General features: G+C 45.7%; 1 non-coding gene across 1 annotated transcript; it reads left to right on the forward strand.

Annotated features, from left to right (window-relative positions):
• The first annotated feature begins 24573 nt into the window (after positions 1 to 24573).
• Positions 24574 to 24713, forward strand: LOC147679109 (U4 spliceosomal RNA). The gene has a single exon (XR_015301620.1). It is a non-coding gene; the product is annotated as a U4 spliceosomal RNA (small nuclear RNA).
• The last annotated feature ends 806 nt before the right edge of the window (positions 24714 to 25519 follow it).

Below are 25519 nucleotides of genomic sequence, written 5' to 3' on the forward strand. Positions count from 1 at the left end.
ATAAATGAAATTTCTAAGGCGGATCTAAAAAAAGAATGTCTTGCACATCTGAGGCAGCTACGTCTAGTAACTGAGATCCACAAACAATCGGTTCAAAAAGCCATACTAGTGCAGACTGTCTTTGATTCGGAACCCTATTTGTCTTTTAGTTTAACCCAATACGAAAACATGCTGTTAACTCGCTTAAGGTTTGACATGTTTCATCTGCTAGTTTCCTTCCCAATCCAAAATGACTGGGCGTCCACACGGTCATGTTGTCCGTGTGATTTGGTATCTACACAATCAACTATACATACTATCCTATTTTGTAAATTCTTTTAGAACCCCGTAGACGCTGGTTACTCCCCATCTTAAAACTTTGGGGGCTTCGCCAATGCCGTCCTGCATTCTTGGCACTACAATATTTAGAAACTGAAAAATATGCCAAAGCAATTGTTCGTTTTCTTAAATTTTGTATTCAACATCGTCGCAACCTATGAATTGTCTTGACTAGGAGCGTTATAAAGAAGGCGCACAAATTACCAGGTTCTCAGATGAATGATAAATTGTATGATATATCTTGCTGTCTTTTTTTTAACTGATCTGTTTTTTTTTTAAACTAAATCCTTTTTTAACTGTTTTTAGTATTTTAAAATTGTGATTTTAATACATGATCAATTTTGCGAACTGTATTTTATGAACTTTTATGGTGTTCTTATCAAATGAACTACCGAATAAAGTATTTTTGATTTGATTTGATTTGACCACGAGGACAGAGTTAAGCGCCTAGCGCGGTTGAGTGAAAAGCCAGGTCTTCAGCATCTGCTTAAAGCAGGACTCGGAGAGTGCCTGCTGAAGCGCAGGGGGCAGGGTGTTCCATAGTGCCGCCACATTGGCCGAGAAAGTTCGTCCTCCCAGCCGAGCCCTTTTTGCTCGTGGAGCTACAAGCTGAAGTTGGAGCAGAGAGAGCAGGCCTGGGTGTATCTCGGCAACCGAGCTTTCAGGTAATTTGGGCAGGTGCCATAGAGAGATCTAAAGGCCAACGTGAGTGCCTTAAATTTGATTCTGCTGGCTACTGGTAACTAGTGAAGTGAAAGAAGATACGGAGAGACCGAATGCTTAAAAGGGATCCGCATTAACAGTCTCGCAGCCGCATTTTGGACCAGTTGCAACCGCTGAATTAAGTACTTTGGTAAGCCCAGATAGAGGCCGTTTGCGTAATCCAGCCTTGATGTCACTGTAAATGTAAATGTATTTATATTGCGCAAATCACCGACCCGGTATCTAAGCGCTTGCTTAGGGAACCCGTCCTGGTATTCCCCTGTGAGATAACCCCGGCAGGGTATCCACAAGGTGAAAGCCAGGCATCCCGCCGCGAGGGGCCGTTGTGGAGATTAAGCAAGCTATTGCCCAGAGTCGCAGAGTGTGGACCCGTGAATCGAGTAGGCACCGGAGCGAGAATTGTCGAGTCCGTGGAATTTTTGAGCCCAAAACCCGCTGAGGCGGGGAATTGAACCCTGGTCCCGGGCTGACCTCTGCTTCCAGGTCTGCCTCCTCTAACCAGATAGCCACACTTCTCCACTGTGGCATGGATTACTGTTTTTCGGCAGCCCTCTGGTAAAAGTCGCAGAATCTTCCGAAGATTCCTCAGCTTACACAGACAGCAACCAACTACTTGCTGGATGTGCGAGGCAAAGGACAAACTGTCCTCCCAGCGCACCCCCAGATTTTTTGCCGTTAGGCTAGGCGAAGGGGCCTGTCCCATCTCCGCCGGACACCAAAACTCTGAGGGTGGAGGGGGGCCTTTGCCAAAAAAGATCACTTCCGTCTTGTTTGCATTAAGTTTTAATTTGTTTGTGTTCATCCAGCACGCAACATCTTGGAGACAGCCCTTGAAACTCGAAAAGGACGCCTCCGACACCTCCGAATACGGAAACACCAGTTGGCTGTCATCGGCATATGAGATTGCCTTGACCCCCCAATTGGCAATCAACGTAAAAAGAGGAGCCAGGTAGATATTAAATAATAGTGGGCTAAGTGCCGACCCCTGAGGGACGCCACAGCTTAGGACCTTGGGTGTTGAAGAAACGGTCCCCAGCGCCACCTTCTGTGTTCTCTGAGTCAGATACGACTGTATCCACCCCAGCGCCTGGTCCTGGATGCCTACCTCAGCCAATCGCTTCAACAGCCTTGCGTGGTCGACCGTATCAAAAGCGGCCGACAGATCCAGGAGCACCAGCATCGCTGAGTTTCCTGAATCCATCGACCACCTCACTGACTCTGCCACCTCAATTAGTGCTGTCTCAGTGCTGAAGCCGGGTCTAAAGCCTGATTGCGTCTCATGCAATATTCTATTTTCTTCAATGAATTTACTTAACTGGCGCTGAATTACTTTCTCAAAAATTTTGCCCGGCGCTGCCAACAGAGAGATCGGACGAAGATTACTAAGGTCCTTAGGATCCCCATTTGGTTTTTTCTTTAGCGGGAGGAGGGTGGCATGTTTCCATATCTTCGGGAACACCCCGGAGGAGATGGACATATTCCAGATCTGCTGTATTGTGGGAGCCACAAAGTCAGCCATGGTGCTCCAGAGTTTAGGTGGACAGGGGTCGTCAGGTGACCCTGAATTACAACGACTTAGTTCCTGCATAACCGCGCTTAGAGCTATCGGCTGGAATTGTGCTAAAGTTTTACCAGCCATCACTTTGACAACCAGATCCGTCTTCACCGTTCCCCTCTCCGGGCCGAATGACTCATAAACTTGCTTAATTTTATAGTCAAAGAAGTCTGAAATGCTATCGCACAGTGTGGCCGATGGGGGGACCTCCCTCTCAATACACCTGGGTTTGAAAAAAGACTGTACCACCTTAAAGATTTCCTTATTCGAGTGTTCTGCCTGCTGAATTGATTCTGCATAGAACTGTTTTTTTGCCTTTCTAACCGCCTTCTGCAGTTTTTTGGAGGCATCCTTATATCGGGCTTTTTCTAGGGTCCCGTAGTTTACCCTCCAAAGCCTCTCCAGCCTCTTACATGCTGCATTCTCTACTCTGAGGTCCTGTGAGAACCAGGGAGCGGAAGGGGAATCCCGCTTGGACATTGCGCGTTTTGCCGGTGCAATGGATGACAACTATATTGTCCTTCTTTATTATATTCTTTGTACATCTATGTGGATCTACTATTACTGCTTTTATATTTAACATTTAATGTTTGTATAGTGCTCTGATATCCGCTAGGATCTTGTTCGCGCTTTATAAAACTTTCAAAATAAAAAAAATTCACAGAAATTAGGATTTTGTCTTAAGTTTGTTTTAAGACAAACTTAAGACAGACTTAAGACAGACTTAAGTTAGGATATTGTCTTAAGTCTGTCTTAAGTTTGTCTTAAGACAAACTTAAAACAAAATCCTAACTTCTGTGAATACCAAAGGTAGTAAGTTTAGGATTTTCTCTTAAGTTAGTTCTGTGAATCGGGCCCATCCAGAGGATGTGCGCTAGAAAATGTATTCAGATACGTAGACCACTTTTTGCGAGAATTTGTATTCTCTTTAAATTTAATTGCGGGTTTATATAGCGCTAGGAATCGTTTCCCGGAGGAGTATCTCCACGCTTCGACCGCTGGGGAACCCGTCCTGGCTCACCCTGAGAGATGGTCCCTGATGGGTATCTCTAAGGTGCGACCAAGCATCCCCGGCGGTCTGGGGGGGCCGTTGTGAAGATGAGGCAAGCTTATGCCCAGAGTTGCCGAGTGTGTTCTCTGACTAGAGTAGGCACCGAGGCGAGAATTATCGAGTCCGCTGACCCTGGTCCACGACCCTGCCGCGTCGGGAATCGAACCCTGGTCCCGGGCCGTCCTCTGCTTACGGGTCTGCCGCCTCTAACCAGTGAGCCACACTTCTCCACCTTTACCTTCCTATGTCCGTGATACCAAAGAATTTTTGGGGAAAATGCCAGATCAGACATGGGAAAAGGATCATATCTTATCACATTAGATGTGAACTCACTGTATACAGTGATAGACCACACCCAGGGAGTAGAAGCTTGTGCGCAATTCCTCAACCGCAGAGACATTAGATATCTAGAACACACCAACATGATACTCAGCATGATCAGATTCTGCCTTGAGAACAATTTTTTCCTATTCAATGACGGGATGTACAAACAAATTCTTGGTACCGCGATGGGCAATTCTTTCGCACCAAGCTTTGCGAATCTGTTCATGGGTGCCTGGGAGGAAGACAACCGCACTAACACACACTACCAGACTGCTTGCACTAAAGTAAAGGTATGGCTAAGATATATAGATGATATCTTTATGATTTGGCAGGGAGAGAGAAGTGACGCTTTACTTTTCATTGAGGATCTCAATCATAATGATAGAAATTTGACATTGACGAGCACCATTAGTGCAACAGAGGTTAAGTATCTGGATACCAGGGTCATCATCAAGAATAACACCATAGAGACAGCACTATACCGCAAGAGCACAGCGGGAAACACACTTTTCCATGCTCTCAGCAGCCACCCCGACAATCTCAAGTGGAGTATACCGTATGGGGAGCTGCTGAGAGCAAAGAGAAATTGTAGTAGCATCTCGGATTATCAAAAGGATGAAGGTGTCATGATTGAACGTTTCACGGCCAGAGGTTATCCGACCTGGGTCCTTAAAAAAGCTACAGAACGGATAACAGCGATTGATAGAACCAGCATCTTGAAGGAGCCAGAACAGAGAGAGAAGTGCGAGGATGCAGATAAAAAAGAAAACATCTCTCGCCTGATAATGACATACAATGGGAACTCAAAAATGGTTCAGAAAGTTATCAACCGACATTGGGGTATTCTCAAAAATGATCCAATAATTGGTGAAAATCTACCAGATAAAGCAAGCATCACCTACAAGAGAGGTAGAAACGTATGTGACATTCTGGTACATAGTGATCTAACCAGTAACACAGTTAGGAAAGGTATCGATCTACAAGATTTCTTTCCATGTGGCCACTGTAAGGCCTGTGGCAGCAGTAAAATGGTAAGAGAATACTGGAAGAACAGCACCTGCAGAATGACACTGATATTACAGTTTCTTACCTGCACCAGTACTTTTGGTATTTGCGTACTGGAGTGTCCGTGCAAAGTACGCTATGTGTGGAGTACGACACATATGGCGAAAACACGGTTACTCGAACATATGAGGGCTATCACCAATAAGGATAGACAGTACCCCATTGCTCGCCATTTCGCAAGTCACCATTTCCCAGACTACACTAAATTAGCATATTATGCCATTGAACAGGTTCTGCCGAAGGCAAGGGGAGGCAATAGAGTTTTGAGTAACCCTGGGCGTAGTGGGCGTAGTGGGCGTAGTGGGGCTTCGCGGAGCTACGTGAAGTGGGCGAGAAACTACGCCCACCTCCGCACTCCGCGTAGCCCCACTACGCACCGCAGGCCTCCCTCCCGCCCTCCCTAAATACTTTAAATTACATTTGTAAAAGAATTAAAAGGCACTTACCTTGCCCGCCGTGTCTCCGGGGCACCCTCTCTTCATCGCCGCCGTCTTGGGTAATAATGCGCATGCGCGGGCGGCCGCGCATGCGCATTTCTCGTGAGAAATGCGCATGCGTGGCCGCCCGCGCATGCGCATTATTACCCAAGACGGAAGCGACGAAGAGAGCGAGCCCCGGGGACGCGGCGGGCAGCGGCGGGCAAGGTAAGTGCCTTTTAATTCTTTTACAGATGTAATTTAAAGTATTTAGGGAGGGCGGGAGGGAGGCGGGTGGCGGCCAGCTACGCTCCGTCTGCGGAGCGTGCGTAGTGCCGAATTCTACGCCTGCTACGCAAAATGCAAAGAAGCCGGCACTACGCACACTCCGTGCACGGAGCGTAGCTGCCCGCCCACCCTTAGTTTTGAGGCTAAGACAGACGAAGTCCAGATACATTGTGGGAATGTGTACATACTATCCCACGGGACATAAGCTGGATGACGAGATGGCCATACATCTGCAAACAGAATAACGGAGTGCCATTGGTCAACAGTCATACAGCGCTCTATTATGCAATGAATGCAGTATTGAAACTTATGTTTTTATTGCTAAATTTTTTTATTGCTAAATGTTTATTGCTAAATGTGTTGTTGTTACATAGGTTCTCATACACACATGCTATTTCCTTTACAGGAGGAAAGGAAAGGGACTCATCTCTACCTGTGGCAGCAGGATCCCTACCCCTTTTCTTCAGCTCATCTTCTGACCACGTTCCGAGGAGCAGATAAGATTTTAATTTCAAATGCACATTTTGATCGTTGTTAGGAACATTGGGGTATATACACAAGGGGTACATAATGCAGGATATCTATATTCACACAAGAACATATCATAGCGTAAGACTTTTGCCTTCTCTTTAGTAGCCGATGTCTCATGTTTTCCACTAACAAGGATAATACACAGGCATAGATTTACCAACACAGATATAGGTCAGCCCTGTGAGGCTGCAGGATGTCACATAATGGCACTAGACAGTATTACTCACTAGGGTCTTTACATTAGAAGCGGGCAACATAATCCACATAGGTTGCCAGACTGAGAGGGTGGAGAGTGTTTCAACAAGAGGTACCCACTATCTAGGGTTATCCATTGCCACATTAAATATACAACACACGCTCTGACATTACCATGGCTACGACCGCGTGTGCGATCACGTCGAGTCGAGAGTACAATTTCAGACTTCAAGGTGTAAATGTGCACTGAATCGCATGTGGGCATCTGCTCTCGCGAATCTATTATAACTAATAAATATAGTATTTTGCCACAGCAACAAGGCTAATACAACCCGGGTAGCGGATAGTACCAGCCAACTCCGCTACACCCCAAGATGGCGGCCACAGAATACATCAGAGCGTCTGTACCTGATAGACACAGTCCCTCTACTATGTTTATACTATTGTGCATGTAATGGACATTCTGTTTGTGCAAACGCTATGTGAACAAGCCACTGCGGTGGCGAAATGCGTCACATCGGGTTTATAATTGTAAATAAACCCCCACTATGATTGCACCCAGCTCGTGATTACTGATGTCAGCACGATTCTGAGAGTGCGAGAGATACTTCGTTTTGGAATGATATTGCTTACCGGTCTCTCCGCCGGACTCGCGCCACCCCGAAGATCGGGAGCACTTAAAGGAGTTTCTTGTACAGGATATATATATATATATACTAGCAGCCCATCCCAACATTGTCCGGGTATGAATTGCTGCCGGCCAGTAGTATATTGTTTTGTAGGATTTCGTTTTGATAGCATTTCTTATCTGTGACAGGCCTGTGAACCGCTCCGATTCACAGTGCACTGCTGATGCACTTAAGAATGCGCGTTCAGTAGTGTGTGAACTCGAGTTTCCCTACTTTATTTTTCCTTGCAATATTATATAGCGCGAACTCGACAACATAGCATGAGCACAATTTACATTATAGAAGAACACATTCATTTGTGGTAGGCACGGGGAGACAAAGCGATTTGCCTGGAATCACAGGATGTTGAGCTGATGCCGAGATTCGAACGTAGCTCCCCAGCTCTAAAGTTCGCAATTCTAGAACTTGTGGCGGGAGGTGTGTCTAAAAGTGTATGTCGGTGCTGGCCATCAATGAGAGAGACCTGTGCATTTTTCAAATGGGTGGTGAAAAAATATGAGGATGTTGCTGGAGATGTGGGCCGCCATGCCACCAATGTACTTACCGGTGGAGGGTATTCCGCAAAAAAATTTCCGCATACCATCACTCCTCATACTTTCATTACGAGAGTACCATGACTCCGCAATGCCATTATAAGGCATGGCATTACATTTTATATGCTTTTACAACGCATACATTTACAACGAAATTCGTTGTAAATGCATAAATGGTAAAAGTATGTTTTTTTTTAATGTTTGGATAAGGTAAGTATGGGTATAGGGGAATATGTTTTGGGGTACTGAGGTATATGTTTTGAAGTGTTTGGGTATTTTAAGCGTTCAGATATAGTTTTGGGTTATGGGGTACAGGGGTAGTTTTAGGGTTTAGGGATAGGTATGGGTTTTGGGGTACAGGGGTATTTTAAGGGTTCAGGGCTAGGTTTGGGTTTTGGGGTATAGGGGTATTTTTAGGGTTCAGGGGGAGGTTTGGATTTTGGGGTACAGTGGTAGTTTAAGGGTTCAGGGCTAGGGCTTGGTTTGGGTTTTGGGGTACAAGGGTATTTTTAGGGTTCAGGACTAGGTTTGGGTTTTGGGGTACAGGGGTATTTTAGGGTTCAGGGGTAGGTTTGGGTTTTGGGGTACAGGGGTCTTTTAGGGTTCAGGGGTAGGTTTGGGTTTTGGGGTACAGTGGATTTTTTAGGGTTCAGGGCTAGGTTTGGGTTTTGGGGTACAGGGGTATTTTTAGGGTTCAGGGGTATTTATAGGGTTCAGGGCTAGGTTTGGGTTTTGGGGTACAGGGTATATTTATAGGGTTAAGATGGGTTAGTATTTAATGGAGTTGGGGTATTTCAAGGAGTAAGGGTGGGTTATGATTATGGGGTGTTTAAAGACAGCAGGGTGGGATTAGCACATGATATGAGACATGGCATGAAGGGCGGAACGTACCATACGCCCCCAGCACACGCCCACAGCACAACGCAGACACGCCCACAAGGGACTACTTTGCTGGCACGGTTCTTTTACCTTTTAAATGTATATGGTTGGCGTCTGCATAGCCTATGTCCTTCTGCTGCAAGTGCCCTTTCCAACTCTGTATTGGGTGTTCTGATTGGTGCTGTGATTCCTGAGATTACCCGCCTCAAAGGTTTAGGCTCTCTCTTTATTATATTAGTATGGATATATATATATATATATATATATATATATATATATATATATATATATATATATATCAAATATAATACATGCCTGAAAAACGTACTAATTCCTTATCTAGCACAATGCTTATCCCCTCCTATGGCTTAAACAATGCCGAACTTCTAGAACATTTGCTATCATGTGATTTTTTTTTATTTATGGCAAATTATACTTGCAGTGTAGGCAATAACATAGGCTACCAGCGTTACATTCAAATTCACGCACAAATTAATGAAGTGGTGCACATTTTTCAAATAAAAGGGAAATGGCTGTGATTAGTCAAGCTTCTCAGAGCTGCTCTGTCTAAAGAAAAAAGATAGCAGTCTCCAATAAACTGCTAACATTGCAATAACATGCTAGAATAATTTATTCCGGTTTAGTTCAGCAGTTTGTATGTGGAAACATAGTGATAAAAAGGTTCAACTGTCCCACTCGTCCTATATACGTATAATCAGGTTTTAAACCCCTGATCACCTTCACGTTGTAAAAGAAACGGGTGCATTAACTAATAGAAAGAAAGCGTCATGTTGATCCCTTTTATCTTTCCTTCGCAACACTTTCACACCTCTTTCTGGAGATGTTTCAAAAGCTCTATTGTTAAAGTTTATCACATATTTCTCAGGAGGATACCCAGCCAATAATCTGAGCTGCAAACACAGGAGCAGAGAAGCCCCGCAATCCGCGTGCACCGGGAGGGCGTAATAAAGTGTTGTAAATTTGGTTGGGTACGCCCACTTTGCATGTCATTAGCGATAAATATCGATGACATGCAAATCAGGCCCCAAACCAGTCGCTATCGCCTAAAAGCTGTCGCTAACTGCTGTTAGCGACAGCTTGCTGATAGGGTGATAAAAATATCGCTAAAGGGGGTGATAAAGTCCCGCTAAAGCGGCGATATTGCCCTTGCTAATATGCCCCTAAGTTCCTGAATCTGATGCCAAGAGGCGTTTTTTGAGATTTCAACTTTACACTGATACCGATAGCATAATATAAATTGGTGATAGCTGAGTGAGCTGAACACCCTTCACAAAATGCTGTCCAACTGGGTATTATTGATTGAATCCATGAAGCATATCTGCCAGAGTTCTGTGTGTAACCTGAAGGGCAGAGGCTTACAGATCAGAAAGTATGGAGAGGTAATGCCTCTGGCGGGTGTGTAGTGGGGCGTGAGGTGCGTGTGCTGAATCATTCCAGTACGTTATAAGCCTTTCAATATTTCAAGGTCAAAAATGATTGTGTTTGTTTGTTGCAATGTTTCTCTTCATGGAACACTGGGCTCGGAGGCTGCTGGCTGCCTTGCAGCATGTACCGTAACCCTCTGAACTATCTTCTACGCAGCTACAGTTGACCGGAAGTGTGCCAGTTAAGATAGTTAATTATGGTAATATTCTTAGTGTTGAACTCCGAAGGCAACATGAATGTCTAACATTCAAAACATATTGGGGTATTTTATCTAGTAATGGCGATACTGATCGACAGCGCAAACTATCGGCATTTTACGTATCGCTTCGTTGCCTGGATACTTTTCACAATTTTTTCGACTTATTATTAACAGTTTGGAAAGATGCGAACGTGTCCGGGAAAGTAAGCGAAAACTCCCGCTAACACGCGATAGTGATTCATGCGATAGCATGGGATAAGCATGTTCTCGTGCGTTAGTATTTCAGCTAACACCCTTCGTGTACTGATTGAAGAGGGAAGAACTGGGGCATATTACCAACAAGTAGCGATATTTATCGCTAAATAGGCTTAGCGACGATTTTTTTATCGCTGAGCATTGTATTTAGCACTGAGATAACGTGCTATTAGCAACGTTTATCTCCAAAGCGATACATTTTCCGGCGGTAGTGGCGAAATGCGTGACTAAAGCTGAGAATACAGCGATATTCACGCATTAGCGACGAAATGCTCTTAGCCATATTATCCACCTCCCATTGGATAACATGGCTAAGAACTGGTCTGTTATAAAACAGGGGTAGACCCAATATAGTCAACGGACCTGGGTATTCAGTAGTATAGACAACAAATGGTCCCTGACATACTTTCACTAATGAGAACAATCACGACTTTTAATATATGTTTTTGACTCCACAAACACGACTCAATCTATGGTTTCACTGACATAGGTGATGCTTGCCCACAACCTCAAAAATCATTTACAATAGGTACCAGTAACAAATTAAAACCAAAAATAGGGGGGTTCAACTGGGTAACACATTTAATATATCATATGTTGACGAATGAGAATCAATGTCTCTATATACACATATTTACACAGATCATAAGACAAATTACATTTTCTTCTAAAAAATGAGAGAATGAACGTGCACAGAGAGAAGAGAATAAAGTGAGTGCTCAAGTGAATGATCAAGAAGATCAGAAAAAAGTGTAGGTCATTTATATACAAGGAACAATGAGCCTGTCCTGGGTAATGCTTGTAAAAAATACTTCTTTTTTACTCGCTAGACGCTATCTACAATTCCTTGGTTCTCAAATTGCACCGTTGGCAATAGGATTGCCAGGAAGAAGGGGATGGAAGGTGGACTGGGACAGGGGTCAGTAGGTACAGGCTCCAAGAGGGGAATGTAGTCGACGTTTCGACCCAATCATGTGGTGGGTGGTTCAAGTCCTCAACAGCGGGTCTTCATCAGGACGGAGTAACAAGGGGAAATCTCTCTGTGTGCACATCAATTAAAAGGCACCTGTAATGATAAATGAATAGTGGGGCTAAGTATCACTATATTGTTTGGAATGGGTCCACTAATGACCTATGTGAAAAAGCACTCACCCTCCCGTGGTGCCTTGACACGTCACAGTGCGACAATCGGTCCGCACTCGTAATATGAAAGTATCCAATGGTATACTGTGAAATAGAGAAAAGAGGTAGCCATTAGTGCTACCCAACTTAATGTCACATATGAGTGACTGCTGATCAATGACATAATCCATTAGAGCTACATCCTTAATCTCCCATATGATTGATTTATTCAGTTTGGGGAGTTGCTTGTAAATACCAACAATATTGGCTATATATATTTGCGCTAATTGTCCCAAATCTTTTTTAAAAGGGCAAAGGTCCTAATGTATCTAATCAACAATTAAGCAAATTCTAAATCATAAGGTGACTGTTCGCAGTAATCTCGCAGTGGTCACTTACCCAATGCGTTTGTCACTGGCGTTCAAATTTCGAAATTGTATATAGGTTATCAATCCGGCACGTCTGATGCCAATTGCTGTGAAGGAGAAAGGACAGAGCGTCTCTCCATTAGCGCGATGTCCGTGTAACATGGCCAAAAATCAATTGTTTGCCATAGGATATGTTACCCCATTAAATCCATAACATACCTCGTGTCTTTAAACCAAGTAGAAGTAACTAGTTATCTGGCGCCGTTCCGGTTATTTCACAGTATACCATTGGATACTTTCATATTACGAGTGCGGACCGATTGTCGCACTGTGACGTGTCAAGGCACCACGGGAGGGTGAGTGCTTTTTCACATAGGTCATTAGTGGACCCATTCCAAACAATATAGTGATACTTAGCCCCACTATTCATTTATCATTACAGGTGCCTTTTAATTGATGTGCACACAGAGAGATTTCCCCTTGTTACTCCGTCCTGATGAAGACCCGCTGTTGAGGACTTGAACCACCCACCACATGATTGGGTCGAAACGTCGACTACATTCCCCTCTTGGAGCCTGTACCTACTGACCCCTGTCCCAGTCCACCTTCCATCCCCTTCTTCCTGGCAATCCTATTGCCAACGGTGCAATTTGAGAACCAAGGAATTGTAGATAGCGTCTAGCGAGTAAAAAAGAAGTATTTTTACAAGCATTACCCATGACAGGCTCATTGTTCCTTGTATATAAATGACCTACACTTTTTTCTGATCTTCTTGATCATTCACTTGAGCACTCACTTTATTCTCTTCTCTCTGTGCACGTTCATTCTCTCATTTTTTAGAAGAAAATGTAATTTGTCTTATGATCTGTGTAAATATGTGTGTATAGAGACATTGATTCTCATTCGTCAACATATGATATATTAAATGTGTTACCCAGTTGAACCCCCCTATTTTTGGTTTTAATTTGTTACTGGTACCTATTGTAAATGATTTTTGAGGGTGTGGGCAAGCATCACCTATGTCAGTGAAACCATAGATTGAGTCGTGTTTGTGGAGTCAAAAACATATATTAAAAGTCGTGATTGTTCTCATTAGTGAAAGTATGTCAGGGACCATTTGTTGTCTATACTACTAAGAACTGGTCTGGGCAGGTGTTAGTTTTTGGAGATATTCGCGCTAAGCGTGAATATTTTCAACGCTACGCCTTCATTGCTAATAGGCGATAGCGACGTTAGCGACAGCTTTCAGTCGCTAACAGGTTGGGTACGCCCACTTTGCATGTCATTAGTGATAAATATCGCTGACATGCAAAGCGGGCCCCAAACCGCTCGCTATCACCTACAAGCTGTCGCTAACTGCTGTTAGCGACAGCTTGCTAATAGGGCAATAGAATTATCGCTCAGCGCTCTTAGCGCGAGGATAATTATCGCCGGCCAACTCTGAATTTTTTTGCCGAGATAGCATGCTATCAGCAATGCTTATCTCCAAAGAGCTAAAATTCAGAGCCCAAGCTGCCAATTGTGCAATTATTGGTGTAAATACAATGATAATCGCACAAGGTTTGGCAAAAGCTTGCTAATAGGGCAAGGCATACTTAGCCATGATATCCACCTTACATTGGATTACATGGCTATGTCAGTCTTGAAGCAGGCGTAAGGAAAGTAGGGATAACAGAGGTTATCGCTACTTTGCTTGTCGCTCTGCAGGTTAGCGTGCCCATTGATAATTGGAGAAATGTCGCTTAGTGACATTTCCCCAGTTATGTCAGGGCAGGAACGCCCACTTTGCATCTCATTAGAGATGCAAAGCTGGGCGTTCAGACACAGGCGCTAATGCAAGGTTTCATGCAATAGCGTGATCTTGCTGATTAGGCAATAAAATTATCGCCGCTTTTCGTCCGAAAACGGACGCAAAAGCTGCGATATTTTTTTTCCGCCTCATTGATGATATGCCCCTACGCCCGTTCTGCAATAAAAAAAAAGGACTGAGAGGAAATAAATGAACATAAACAATAATTACAAATAATAATATTAATAATTATAAAGACCATTACACAGGGATATTTGGAGATGGGTATTTGGAGTCAACTGAAGAAAAGGCTTGTTCACTTTCTCCCATATATATGTTACCTTTGCAAAAGGGTGAACTTTTTTTATGTGCCTCCTTGTTATACTACGTTTAGTCAGGTTTTTATCAGGTGTTAAAATCCTGCGATTTTCGGAGATTAGCGCGCGTTTTTGTATCGCAGGACAACTTTGCTAATACAGCGAAGTTGTGTTAGCGACTTTAATGCGTGTTATTTATGTTAGGAATGCCTACCTTGCATGTCATTAGCGACAATTATCGCTGACAGGAAAGACGATAGGAAAAGCGACAGCTAACTCCTGAAATCTTCAGCTAACGCATGTTAGCGCAAGCTTGCTAATAGGGGGATAATAAGATCGCTGCTTTTTCGGCAAAAAGTGCTGCAAAAGCGGCGATATTGCCCTTAATAATATGTCCCATTGAGTGACACAACCATTCAAAAGTAAAAGGATATAATAAGTAATTCCAGACTCTTGAAAGCAAAGGAATAACCGATCATGACCTCTTCCCCTCTTGTCAGTGGTAAACAAGCTGCGAGTCCAGCAGCGAGGCGGCGAAAGCACCGGAGGCCCTTGCACCAGAGAGCAGAGCACCTCCATTGCAGCAGCTCTGAGGAGCACAACAGCGAGGGGCAGATTTACAACCCCCCTCCTGCACCACCAGTACATCACTTTTTGTGACGTACTGGTGGCGCATTTTACTGCTCCATATTTACAAGGACAGGAAAAGCCACCCTGCGTAACTTTTCCTCTCCTTGTAAATACGGCCCCTTCACATGCAGCACTTGGCGTGGAAGGGGCGTTCCATGGGTGTTGCTGTGGGTGTTCCCACGCAACACCCATGGAACGAGACACATTTCCAGATTTAGGAACAATCGTAAATCTGGAAATGCGTGACAGTGCTACGCCTCCCCAGGGGAGACGTAGCGAAGCGCAATGAGGAGAAATGTTTTCAGTTCTCCTCGTTTTTCCTCTTTCAAAGCGTGCTGCATTCTACAGCACGCATTGAAAGAGGAAAAGGCCTGTAGTGATTGTTATTGTGCAGGAAGGTGCCCCTTCCGGCTAAAAACAAAATCATGGTGCACGGGTCCCTGTGAAAGCTCATGGCTGCCGTTTGTGCGCCAGCGCTGGGAAGAGCACAGGAATGCTACATAATATTGTATATATGTCGCATTTCTGTGCTTCAGAAGTGCTGCAGCGTGGCGCAGCCAAAGGGCTTGCGTTTCCGCGCAGCGGCACTTCCTTGTAGATCTTACCCCTAGTATTTTCTAGCTTTGGAGAGGAGGACATTAAAGGGGGCACTGGATAGAGTTAAAGGCAAAGTGGAGCATGAGGAATGTTAAAGGGGCAGGCATGGCCATTTGGAGCACTAAAAGAATCGCAAGGATACGCCAACGTTATAATTCGCGCAGACACAAAGGGCCTCATTTATGAGAAGTGCCACACCACTGTGTGAAAGCAGCGATGCCTCACTTCTCAGTGCGCCCTCTTTGCGACATGATGAATGCGTCATATTTACTGTATGACTCATCATTTCGCAAGGAGTTACAGATATGTCAGTATTTCTGACGTATCTGGAAAGCGCAAAAGTGATGTATTGCTGGAATGTATCACAAAAGTGAAGCAACTCCAGCAATGCATCCTTTCATATGGGGAAAGCCCCATGAGAATGTGCCTGCGTCAATCTTATGTCTGCTGTGAGTCATGCGTAAGATATTGACACATATGCGTCCTGGAAGTGGCGCAGTGCACTATAATGTAGTGCAGGGGTTTTCAAAGTGACACATTTGCTTAGATGCCTCACTGTGTAAATAGAACAAAACAGGGGGCATGTTTTACGCCGCTGATTCGTCACAAAAAAATGATGCAATGGCAGCACAAAACTGTCGCAAGGCCTCATAAATAAGGCCCAAAGCGCTTAAAGCACTGCTTATTCCACCTCTTGGAAACTGAGGCCTTGAAAGCAACAAATCCAGCCCGTGACCCCACCACGGTCATTACTTTCTTAAGGAATGCCAATCCCATGCACTCATGGGGGGGGAGGCGCTCAGGGAAACAAAAGGGATTAAGGGTGGGTGCATGGTGGGAGGGCAACTCAGTGAGGTAAACGGAGATAAAACCCTAAAAGAATGCCCGATTGGCTTGGAAAGAGGATGTGGCATAACATTCAGAACTGCTAACTTTGGAACTGGGAAATCTGGGTTCGAGTCTTGGAGTCGCCTCTTCCTATGCTTTAAAAAAAAAGCTAGAAACCTTAAGTTTCAATCCAAGGAGCAGTTAATAGAAAAAGTAGAATGTGAAACATGAAGCATGGCTCAAAAGCATATCTTAATTAAAGGTTGTTTATACACACATTCACAGCTACATGCTCTTTGGCAAATGCCGTCAGCTGAGCACCTTTCGTGGACAGGAGCCAAGAATAAAAAACATAGGGCCTAATTTATGAAAAGTGACGCATCGCTGCGTGAAACAGGGATACGTCACTTTTCATTGGGCCCCCGATGCAACACCATTGATGCGTAAAATTTACAGTATGACACATCATGTCGCAAGGAGTTAAAGATATGTCAGTATTTCTGATGTATTTGTAGGCGCAAAAATTATGCATTGCTGGAGTGTCACAAAAGTGACGCAACTCCAGCAATGGGTCATTACACATGGGCAAGTCCCATGTGAAATGTGCCTGCGTCAGCCTTACACCTGCCATGAGGCAGGCGTAAGATATTGACGCATTTGCGTCCTAGAAGTGGCGCAGTGAAATCTTATAGGTTTCACTGCGTCATTTCTACGAGGCTTACTTGCGTCGGAACGCCCACCCTGCATACATTATACCTGGCGGAAGTATAATGCGGTGCAGGGCTTTACAAAGTGACACATCTACCTAGATGCGTCACTTTGTAAATATGATGCAACATGGCAAATTTTTTACGCCGTTGGTGCGTCACAAAAAGTGACACACCGCAGCGCAAAAGTGACGCAAGGGCTCATAAATAAGCCCCATAGTGCGCCGAAGCGAACATAAATAGATAGGTGGGAACGAGTAGATGTAATAGGGCTTGTAGCCATGGGAGGAACGCAAACACATAAAGGAGGGACTAATACAGTCTATGCACCACTGAAATCCAGGTTTTCAGAAAGGCCACAAAAAAAAACAATTAAAACAATGAGCGTGCTCAAAGCTCTCAGAGGAGAACAGCGTATCTACAAGACAGCGCATGCGTGCTGCCTAGACTTGACATAACAACAGAAAGTTCACATGGCATTTTCTGAGCACTTGACGTCATCGTTGTAGTCTCCTAACTGTTTCCTTGTACTCATATGTTCATTATCTGAGCCGCTGAGCTTATCAGTGGATTGTTCCCTTCCCTGCACAGCTCCGCCTGGTAGCTTCTGCCCCTGTGATCCCTCCTGCTGACCATTCAACCCTCTGGTCAGTGTTTCAAGGCCCTCCTCCACCCACAGGCTCCTGCCTGCACCTCATCCCTTCTAGTCTAGTTGTAGAGCGTCTGTGTGCTTGTCTGCCTTCGGTCTTTCTCTTCTGCATTTCTCTGATTCTTTTCTGTCCTTTCACCTCTTCCCCTTTTTCTGCACTTTTTCCTTTTTTGCACCTTTGCCCCTGCTGCTGCGGTCCCCCGCAGCCCCGCCCCCTTCCAGTGCCACTTTCACACTACCCGGGTTTTACGCCTCCCAGCTGCCCAGCGCCCGCACACTACTTAATGGTGGTCAGCGCGCACCGCTTGTGTGGAAAAGGAATGCCCTAGGCAAGCCTGCCCGTGCCTAGAACATACCCTGCGTCATGGACCCTGGTCCTCGGATCTGTCACTGATACGACACCTGCATCCTCCATGCCCTCAACCCCAGGTGCAATACCGCCTGCCACTTTGCGACGCTCAATGACACCCATGGCCACTTCTCTTGCTGCCACAACACCCTCACTCATCGCCACACTCTTGCTCCTTCCACTACTAGATAGACCCACAGCTGACCCGACCGTCTCAGCTGCATTCTCCTCAACACTTGCTCCCTCAAAAAACATGCGTCAGAAATCTGAGACCTCCTCGACTTGCCTTCCTCACGGAAACCTGGATGAACCCCAGCTCAGCCACAGACAACGCAACCACCATCCCCGACAGATACAAGATCACCCGCAAGGACCACACCAACCAACCAGGAGGAGGCATCGCCATTGTCCACAAAAACACCCTCCGCCTGATCACCCACTCAGAAGACTCAACAACAAGTATGGAACACCTCCACTTCCAAGTCCAGACCAACTCCAACACCACCCTCAATGGAATACACATCTACAGACAACCTGGCCCCTGCCTGCCCTTCACCGACACCATCATCAACTTCATTGCACCCCAGGCTCTCACATCCACCAACTACATTCTACTCAGTTACTTCAATTTTCACCTGGACAAACCCAGTGACCAGAACACTGCATCCCTTCGGGAGAACCTCACCAGAGAAGGACTCAGCAGTAGTCACCTTTCGTTCCACTCAGCAGGATATACACTCAACCCGATCTTCTCCGCCAGCGATAACATAACCTTCAGGCACACCTCCGAACACCTCTGGATCAACCACCACAATTTTGCTTTCACCAAACCCACCATACACCACAGTGCCCGCCACCTCCCTGCAGAAGCTGGAACAAGGTCACAGAAGAACATCTTACCACTTGCCTCAGAACAACCCCACCGCTGACATCCACAAGTGCCAACAACTTAGTCCCTAACCTCCGCCGATGGATCTCCAACTGTTCCGACACTCTGGCATCCCTCAAGAAAGCCCACGACAAGCAACACTCCAAGAAAGCCAGCTGGTTCACTCTCATCCTTCAGGAGTCCAGACACACCTGAAGATAGCTTGAGAAGAGATGAAGGAACAACAAATTCACGAAAGACCACACAACCTTCAAAGCAGCTGTCACCGCACACCACATCCTCCTCAAAACTACACAGAAAGTGACCCTCCAAGTCAGAATCAACACCAGCGCACACAACAGCAAAGAACTTTATGCCATTGTCAAAGAGTTTGCCAGACCCAACAGCGAGACCACAGACGTCCCACTCTCCCAAGACCTCTGCAACAAACTTGGCACCTTTTTTGCCACCACAAGATCAGGCAGATCTATGACAGCTTTGACACCCAAGACCCTCGCACCACACCCATCACCACAGCATCCAACGACGATGACCCCCAAAAGATCCTGCTCAACTTGACCCCGCTCAACAAGGACGACACGCTCAAGACCATGAAGAGCATCCACTCCGGATCACCCTCTGAACCCTGCCTGCACCACGTCTTACACAGAGCCGCCACCTTCATCGTTCCCAAGCTACACGGCACGATCAACTGCTTCATTGAGACAGCAACCTTCTCCGACGACTAGAAACATGCTGAGATCAATCCCCTGCTGAAGAAGCCATCCGCCGACCCGACAGACCTCAAGAACTGCAGACCCATCTTCCTGCTCACCTTCCCAGCCAAGGTCATTGAGAAGGCCATCAATGCTTAACCGTCCAAGTTAATTGAAGCCAACCACATCCTGGACATCTCCCAATCCGGCTTCCAAAGCAACCACAGCATCAAGGCCACCCTCCTTGCAGCCACTGATGACATCTGGTCCCTCTTCAACAGGGGTGAAACAGCAGCCCTCATCCTCCTGGGCCTCTCGGCTGCCTTCGACACCGTCTCCCACTGCACCCTAAGCACAAGACTCCATAACACAGGCATCCCTGACAAAGCCCTAGACTGGATCCACTCTTCCTCAACATTTGAACACAGGGAGTCAGACTACCACTGTTCCTCTCAAAACCTACAAAGATCAGCTGCGGAGTGCCCTAGAACTCCACCTTGAGCCCTACCCTCTTCAACGTCTACATGGCCCCACTCACAGCCATCATCAGGAACCACATACTTGACATCGTCCTCTACATCAATGACACCCAGCTGATTTTCCCCCTCACCAACGAACCCACAGCTGCGAGAAACAACATCCACAACAGTATGAAGGCCGCTACCACCTGGAATCCTGGTGGTCCACCATTATAGGAACTCCCCCTACACCCACCCACTGACCACGCACAAAACCTCAGCATCATGCTGGAATCCTCGCTCACAATAAACCGCCAGATCAGTGCTGTCTCCTCATCATGCTTCCACACTCTTCGCCTGCTTCGAAAGACCTTCAGATGGATTTCCACTGACCCCAGAAAGACGGTCACCCACGCACTCATTAGAGTAGACTCGACTACTGCAATGCACTCTACACTGGCGTCACCCAAAAAACTCCTCAGGAAACTACAGAACGTTCAAAATGCCACAGCCAGACCGGTCCTCAATATCCCCCACCACAGCCACATCACCAAACACCTGCGAGAACTCTATTGGTTCCCAGTCAACAAAATAGTCACTTTCACTCTCCTCCCTCATACATACAAAGCCTTCCACGGTGCAGGACCTGCATATCGGAACCACTGCCTCTCGTTCTGCGTACCCACCAGACAACTCAGCTCCGCCCAACTAGCCTTGGCCACCGTCCCATGGATCCGCAAGACCAGCACTGGGGGAACACCCTGCTCCTACCTCGCTGCCAAAACCTCCTCAGGCAAGCCCCGTCGCTGACCCAATTCAGGAAGAATCTCAAGACCTGGCTCTTCGACTGAACCCCAGTGCCCAGACAGATCAGGAGCCCCTTTCCCCCCATCAGCGCCAAGGGACCCTCACGGGTGAGTGGTCATGCTATACAAACTTTGATTGATTGAAATAGGTCATATCAAAGAGGCATTCCTGGGAAAGAGTGCAGTGAAAATTGTACATACACATGCCTACCTAGTGAATGGGGAGTCAAAGAGGCATAGTTACAAGCCCCTAGCGACAACAGAGGGTTGCTTTTTTAAAATATAATTCTTTTTATTAAACACATTGAATCGAAAGTATCAATTCGACAACAGAGAGGAGTTTTATTGCATTCACAGTAATAATTACAAATGGTGCATATATACATAGGCTATACATCAGGAAACACTGTTATTATGGTGTTGGTGGATCGTCATGAGTTGGGGCACTTGTGGGGCTACAGATATTTCCCCGGTAATCTTTCCATTTGCCCCAGACCAGGGACTATTTTTGGGAAGATCCCCGTGCAACATACACCGTTTTCTCCCTGAACATGCACCAGTCCATGTCTGACCTCCATGTCACCGCCTTGGGTGGATGTGCGGTCCCCCACAACTGTGCAATGTTTCTCTTCGCTATCATGAGGCCTAGAGTGACCCACTTTTCCTGTTTAGGACTGTCGGCTCCCATATGTTAAAAAGACATCTCTTCGCTTTGATGTGAATAGAGGGTCGCTTATTTTATGCTCTGGTGGCGCTGGGTGCTGGCCTATATTTACAAGGTCATGCAAAGTCACTTTGGGGCATATTATCAAGGGGGTTTATCTCCGCTTTTTTGGCTTTAAAAGCCAAGAAAGCGGAGATAAAATTATCTCCCTATTACCTAGCTGTTGCTAACACCAGTTAGCGACAGCTAGTAGGAGATAGCGACCATCTTGGGCCCCACTTTGCATGTCAGAGAAATGTATCACTAATGACATGCAAAGTGGGCGTGCCAAGATGTTAGCGACTGGAAACAGTCGCTAACATCGCTATCTCCTATTACCAACTTTTGGAGATATTCGCGCTATATCTCCAAAAGCTAACACCTGCCCTGAGCAGTTCTTAGCCATGTTATCCAATGGGAGGTGGATAACATGGCTAAGAGCATTAGCTCGGTAATGCCTGAATATCGCTGACTTTTCAGCGATATTCATGCATTGCGGCCGATTTTTATCGCATTTGCGATAAACCTTGGTAATACCAAGGTTTATCTGCGATAAAAATCGCCGCAGGTCGGCGATACATTTTTGTCTCTAACCAAACAATAGCGATAATTATCGCTATTGCTTGGTAATATGCCCCTTTGTGTGGCTTTACATGACCTTGCAAATATCTCTCTCTTTCATGCAGTATTCTGTGTTAAAGCGCTGTGTCATGGGTGTTGCTATGGGTGCTCCCACACAAGACCCAGGGCTTTTTGACACCGCCCCAGATTTACAAGGATTGGTAAATATGAGGCAGCGTGAAAGGGGTGTTCCATTGGTGTTGCTGTGGGTGTTCCCACACAACACCCATGGAATAAGACACATTTCCAGATTTGCAAGGATTGTATATCTGGAAATCGTCAGTATGCTACGCCACCCTAGGGGTAGTGTACCGAGGCGCAACAAGGAGAAATGTTTTCATTTCTCCTTGTTTTTCCTCTTTCAAAGCGTGCTGCATTCTGCAGCACACATAGAAATAGGAAAATGCCTGTAGTGATTGTTTTTGTGCAGGAAGGTGCTCCTTCCTGCACAAAAACAATCTCCCCATGACGCAGGCTCCTTGCACCATGGTGTAAGGGTACCCCGCCAGCCCATGGCAGATGTTTGTGTGCCAGCGCAGGGGAGAGCAGTGGAATGGGACATATTATTGTAAATATGTTGCATTCCTGTGCTTTGAAAGTGGCGCAGCCAAATGGCTTGTGTTGCCATGCTTTGGCACTTCCTCGTAAATCTGCCCCATCATTTATGAAACATTTCTTTAAAAATTAGCCCGATGTGACTTACCAAATGCTGTTTCGTGAACAGGCATGATCCAGGAATGTAGGCCACTTTTTTTAGAGTGCCCGGGACAAATTGTGATCCCAATCCGACCCTGAAGGACCTAGTGACGCTGCTTTTTATTTAATCATTCATGACTCAGCCCTAGTAGTCACAGTGATTAAATTAAAGCAAATCAGCGTTTCACTTTTTTCTTTATATATAAAATTCCTCGCCCATTTGAAACTTCTCCCAGTTTCACGCAGATCTTTTTTTATAAGTTCTAGAAGTTCCTCTCACATGTTGTAAGTTACAGAGTTCCCAGGCTTACGTTGGTTGTGCTCTTGTGCCGAGCAGCTCACCACATACCATACTCAGGTTGTGCAGGATGGAAGTTCTCTGCTGAGCTTCAGAAGGCAGGCAGTGTGGTTTCCAGTGGGCAGTCTGATGCTGCTCTTACCGGCTTTTGGCAGTGATTGGGGGGCAGATTTACAAGCCCCTTGCGCCTCTTCTACGCCGCCGTTGCATCACTTATGTGATGCAGCGGCGGTGCAAAAGAGGCGCCGTGGTGTGGGATGTTTACAACGTGACGCATCTGGGAGATGCGTTACGTTGTAAAGCCCTGCGCCAGAAGTAGGCGTTCCTGCGCAGGGGGGGCGTTCCAGCGCAGGAACGCCTCCTAAAAGTGGCTGAGTGAAATCTACAAGATTTCACTCAGTCACTTTTGAGCCCATGCTGCGTCAAAACCCTGCGCCTGCCTGAAGCAGGCGTAAGGATTGCCGCAGCAATGCGAAGATAGGGCCCCCCAGAGCATTGCTGGAGCTGCGCCGGATTGTAAATGCGGCGCATCCAGGGTGGCGAAGCCCTGACGCACAATAACTGGCGCATCCCTGCTGATATGCAGGGATGCGCCACTTATTTCTAAATCTTCCCCTTAATCTCTCCGTGTCTGAATATGTAACGTAACCGGTACTCATGTAAAGCGCTCCAAAACCTTTGGATCGAGTTTGCGCTATAGAAAACTGCAATATATATATGGATATATATATATATATCTGACAGCCCCCGCTTCACCCCTCCTCACCACGGCTAAACTCAATTCAGCCAATCAGAGCAGCTGGTTTGGGTGAGGGCGGCAAGCAATGCAAAGCGAACAATAAAGATGGGTTGAAACAGGCCTAAAGGGAGGTGTGGGACTGCAAGCTACTCAAAGGCGACAGGGAGCTGCCAGTAGCTCGTGATCGACTGATTGGAAATCCCTGATTTACGTATCTCAACTGAGCACGCATTCCAGAACAAAAACAAATGTGCAATCTAAACCACTGTTCTTTCTCTTGGGTGGTTTATTAATCGTTTATTATACCGTTTAAATATAATTAATCCCTTGAATTTTAGATCTGGAGGAGTAATGTTTCGAAAACAATTAAACCCACATTGTACCTCATAAATCTAAGACTGAAATGCTGCAACTTCAACAATACAGCTCCGAGAAGCGACACACCTGCAGTGAGGGTTATATGAAATAATCGCACTATTTTAAGATCGTCAAATTATTTCTACGCCTCCTTCGTATATAGTTACAGACGTGACGATGCTGCCGCTTCCATTTCTACAAAGCACCGGCTGCACCAAGCCCCAAGAGCAAACACCGGCACTAGTTTTGTGCTCCGTCAAACAAGCTACTTAACATGCAATTTCCCAGAGTCCTCTGCGTGTCTCAGTAAAACGTTTAGGACGAGAGCACTGATCAAAATGGAAGATATAACGCTACCACTTTTAATATTTTAACTGACATGAGTCACGAATATTATACTGATGCCGTAACACAGATACCTAGTTTTCCTACTCTCTTTAACTTGAGGTAATACGATGAGGGCCTCTGTAATTTTCAATGAATTCTTTAGCTTTGCGCAGTGGCAGTATCGTAGCCAATGAGGTTTAACCGAGGCGCGATTATTGCTTATTGAAAACTTTACCCAATACCCCGCTGTGGCGATTTGAAATATAGTCGCCATTGCAATTTTTGACAGTCTCTAAGGAGACTGAATAATATTGTAAAAGAAAGAGACAATCAAATCTTTGCTATGGCATGTATGCTTATTTCAGGGACAGCTTAAAGATGGGCTATATTTTCGTCCTATGAGAGGATTTGCAGTCGGGTGTAATACTGAGCTTCTCCGTGAGGCGGCGTTCTCAATTTCCTATTTAAGGTTGTTCAAACAGCCCAGAAAATTGTTTTCTTGAAGGGGAAGGCACCCTTGTAACTCCAGCGCAGCCACCCTTGCCACATGGGTGGCAGGGTGCCTGCACTGGCCCTAGGCAGTCACAGTATTCTTGTGAATACTGCGCTCAGCCTCTAATCTAGTAATTGGAACCCAGTCTGAAACGTGTATAGTGATGATGAAGGAAATTTCAAGAGGATATTTGAAGATAGTAAATAAAAATGTTTCCTACTCAGTAGTTAAAAACGGAACCACTTGTTTGCAATTTTATATAACACGAACTCAGCTGAAGGCATTGGGACGCTTTATTGAGCACCAGTTAGTTACATTAGACGAGGTGGCATTACTTTCATTTTTAGGCCGGGAATCACAGGATTTGAGCCAACATTGAGACTCGAATATGGTTCATCAGTTCCAAATTCAGCAGCTGTGACCGTAAGGCCATATCCCTATTGCAAACTCCCTCCTCTCTCTCTCTCTATTTCTAGCACAAGAATAAACACATACAACTGAAATAAACACAAATTAATTTACGCTCCCAGGGGCAGATTTACAAGCCCCTTAACAACACTTTTGGGTCGCCGTTGCGTCAATTTTGTGACGAGCGGTGGCGTAAAAAATACGGC

The sequence above is a fragment of the Lissotriton vulgaris genome, chromosome 11, assembly GCF_964263255.1.
Source record: "Lissotriton vulgaris chromosome 11, aLisVul1.2, whole genome shotgun sequence".
NCBI classification, from domain to species: Eukaryota; Metazoa; Chordata; class Amphibia; order Caudata; family Salamandridae; genus Lissotriton; species Lissotriton vulgaris.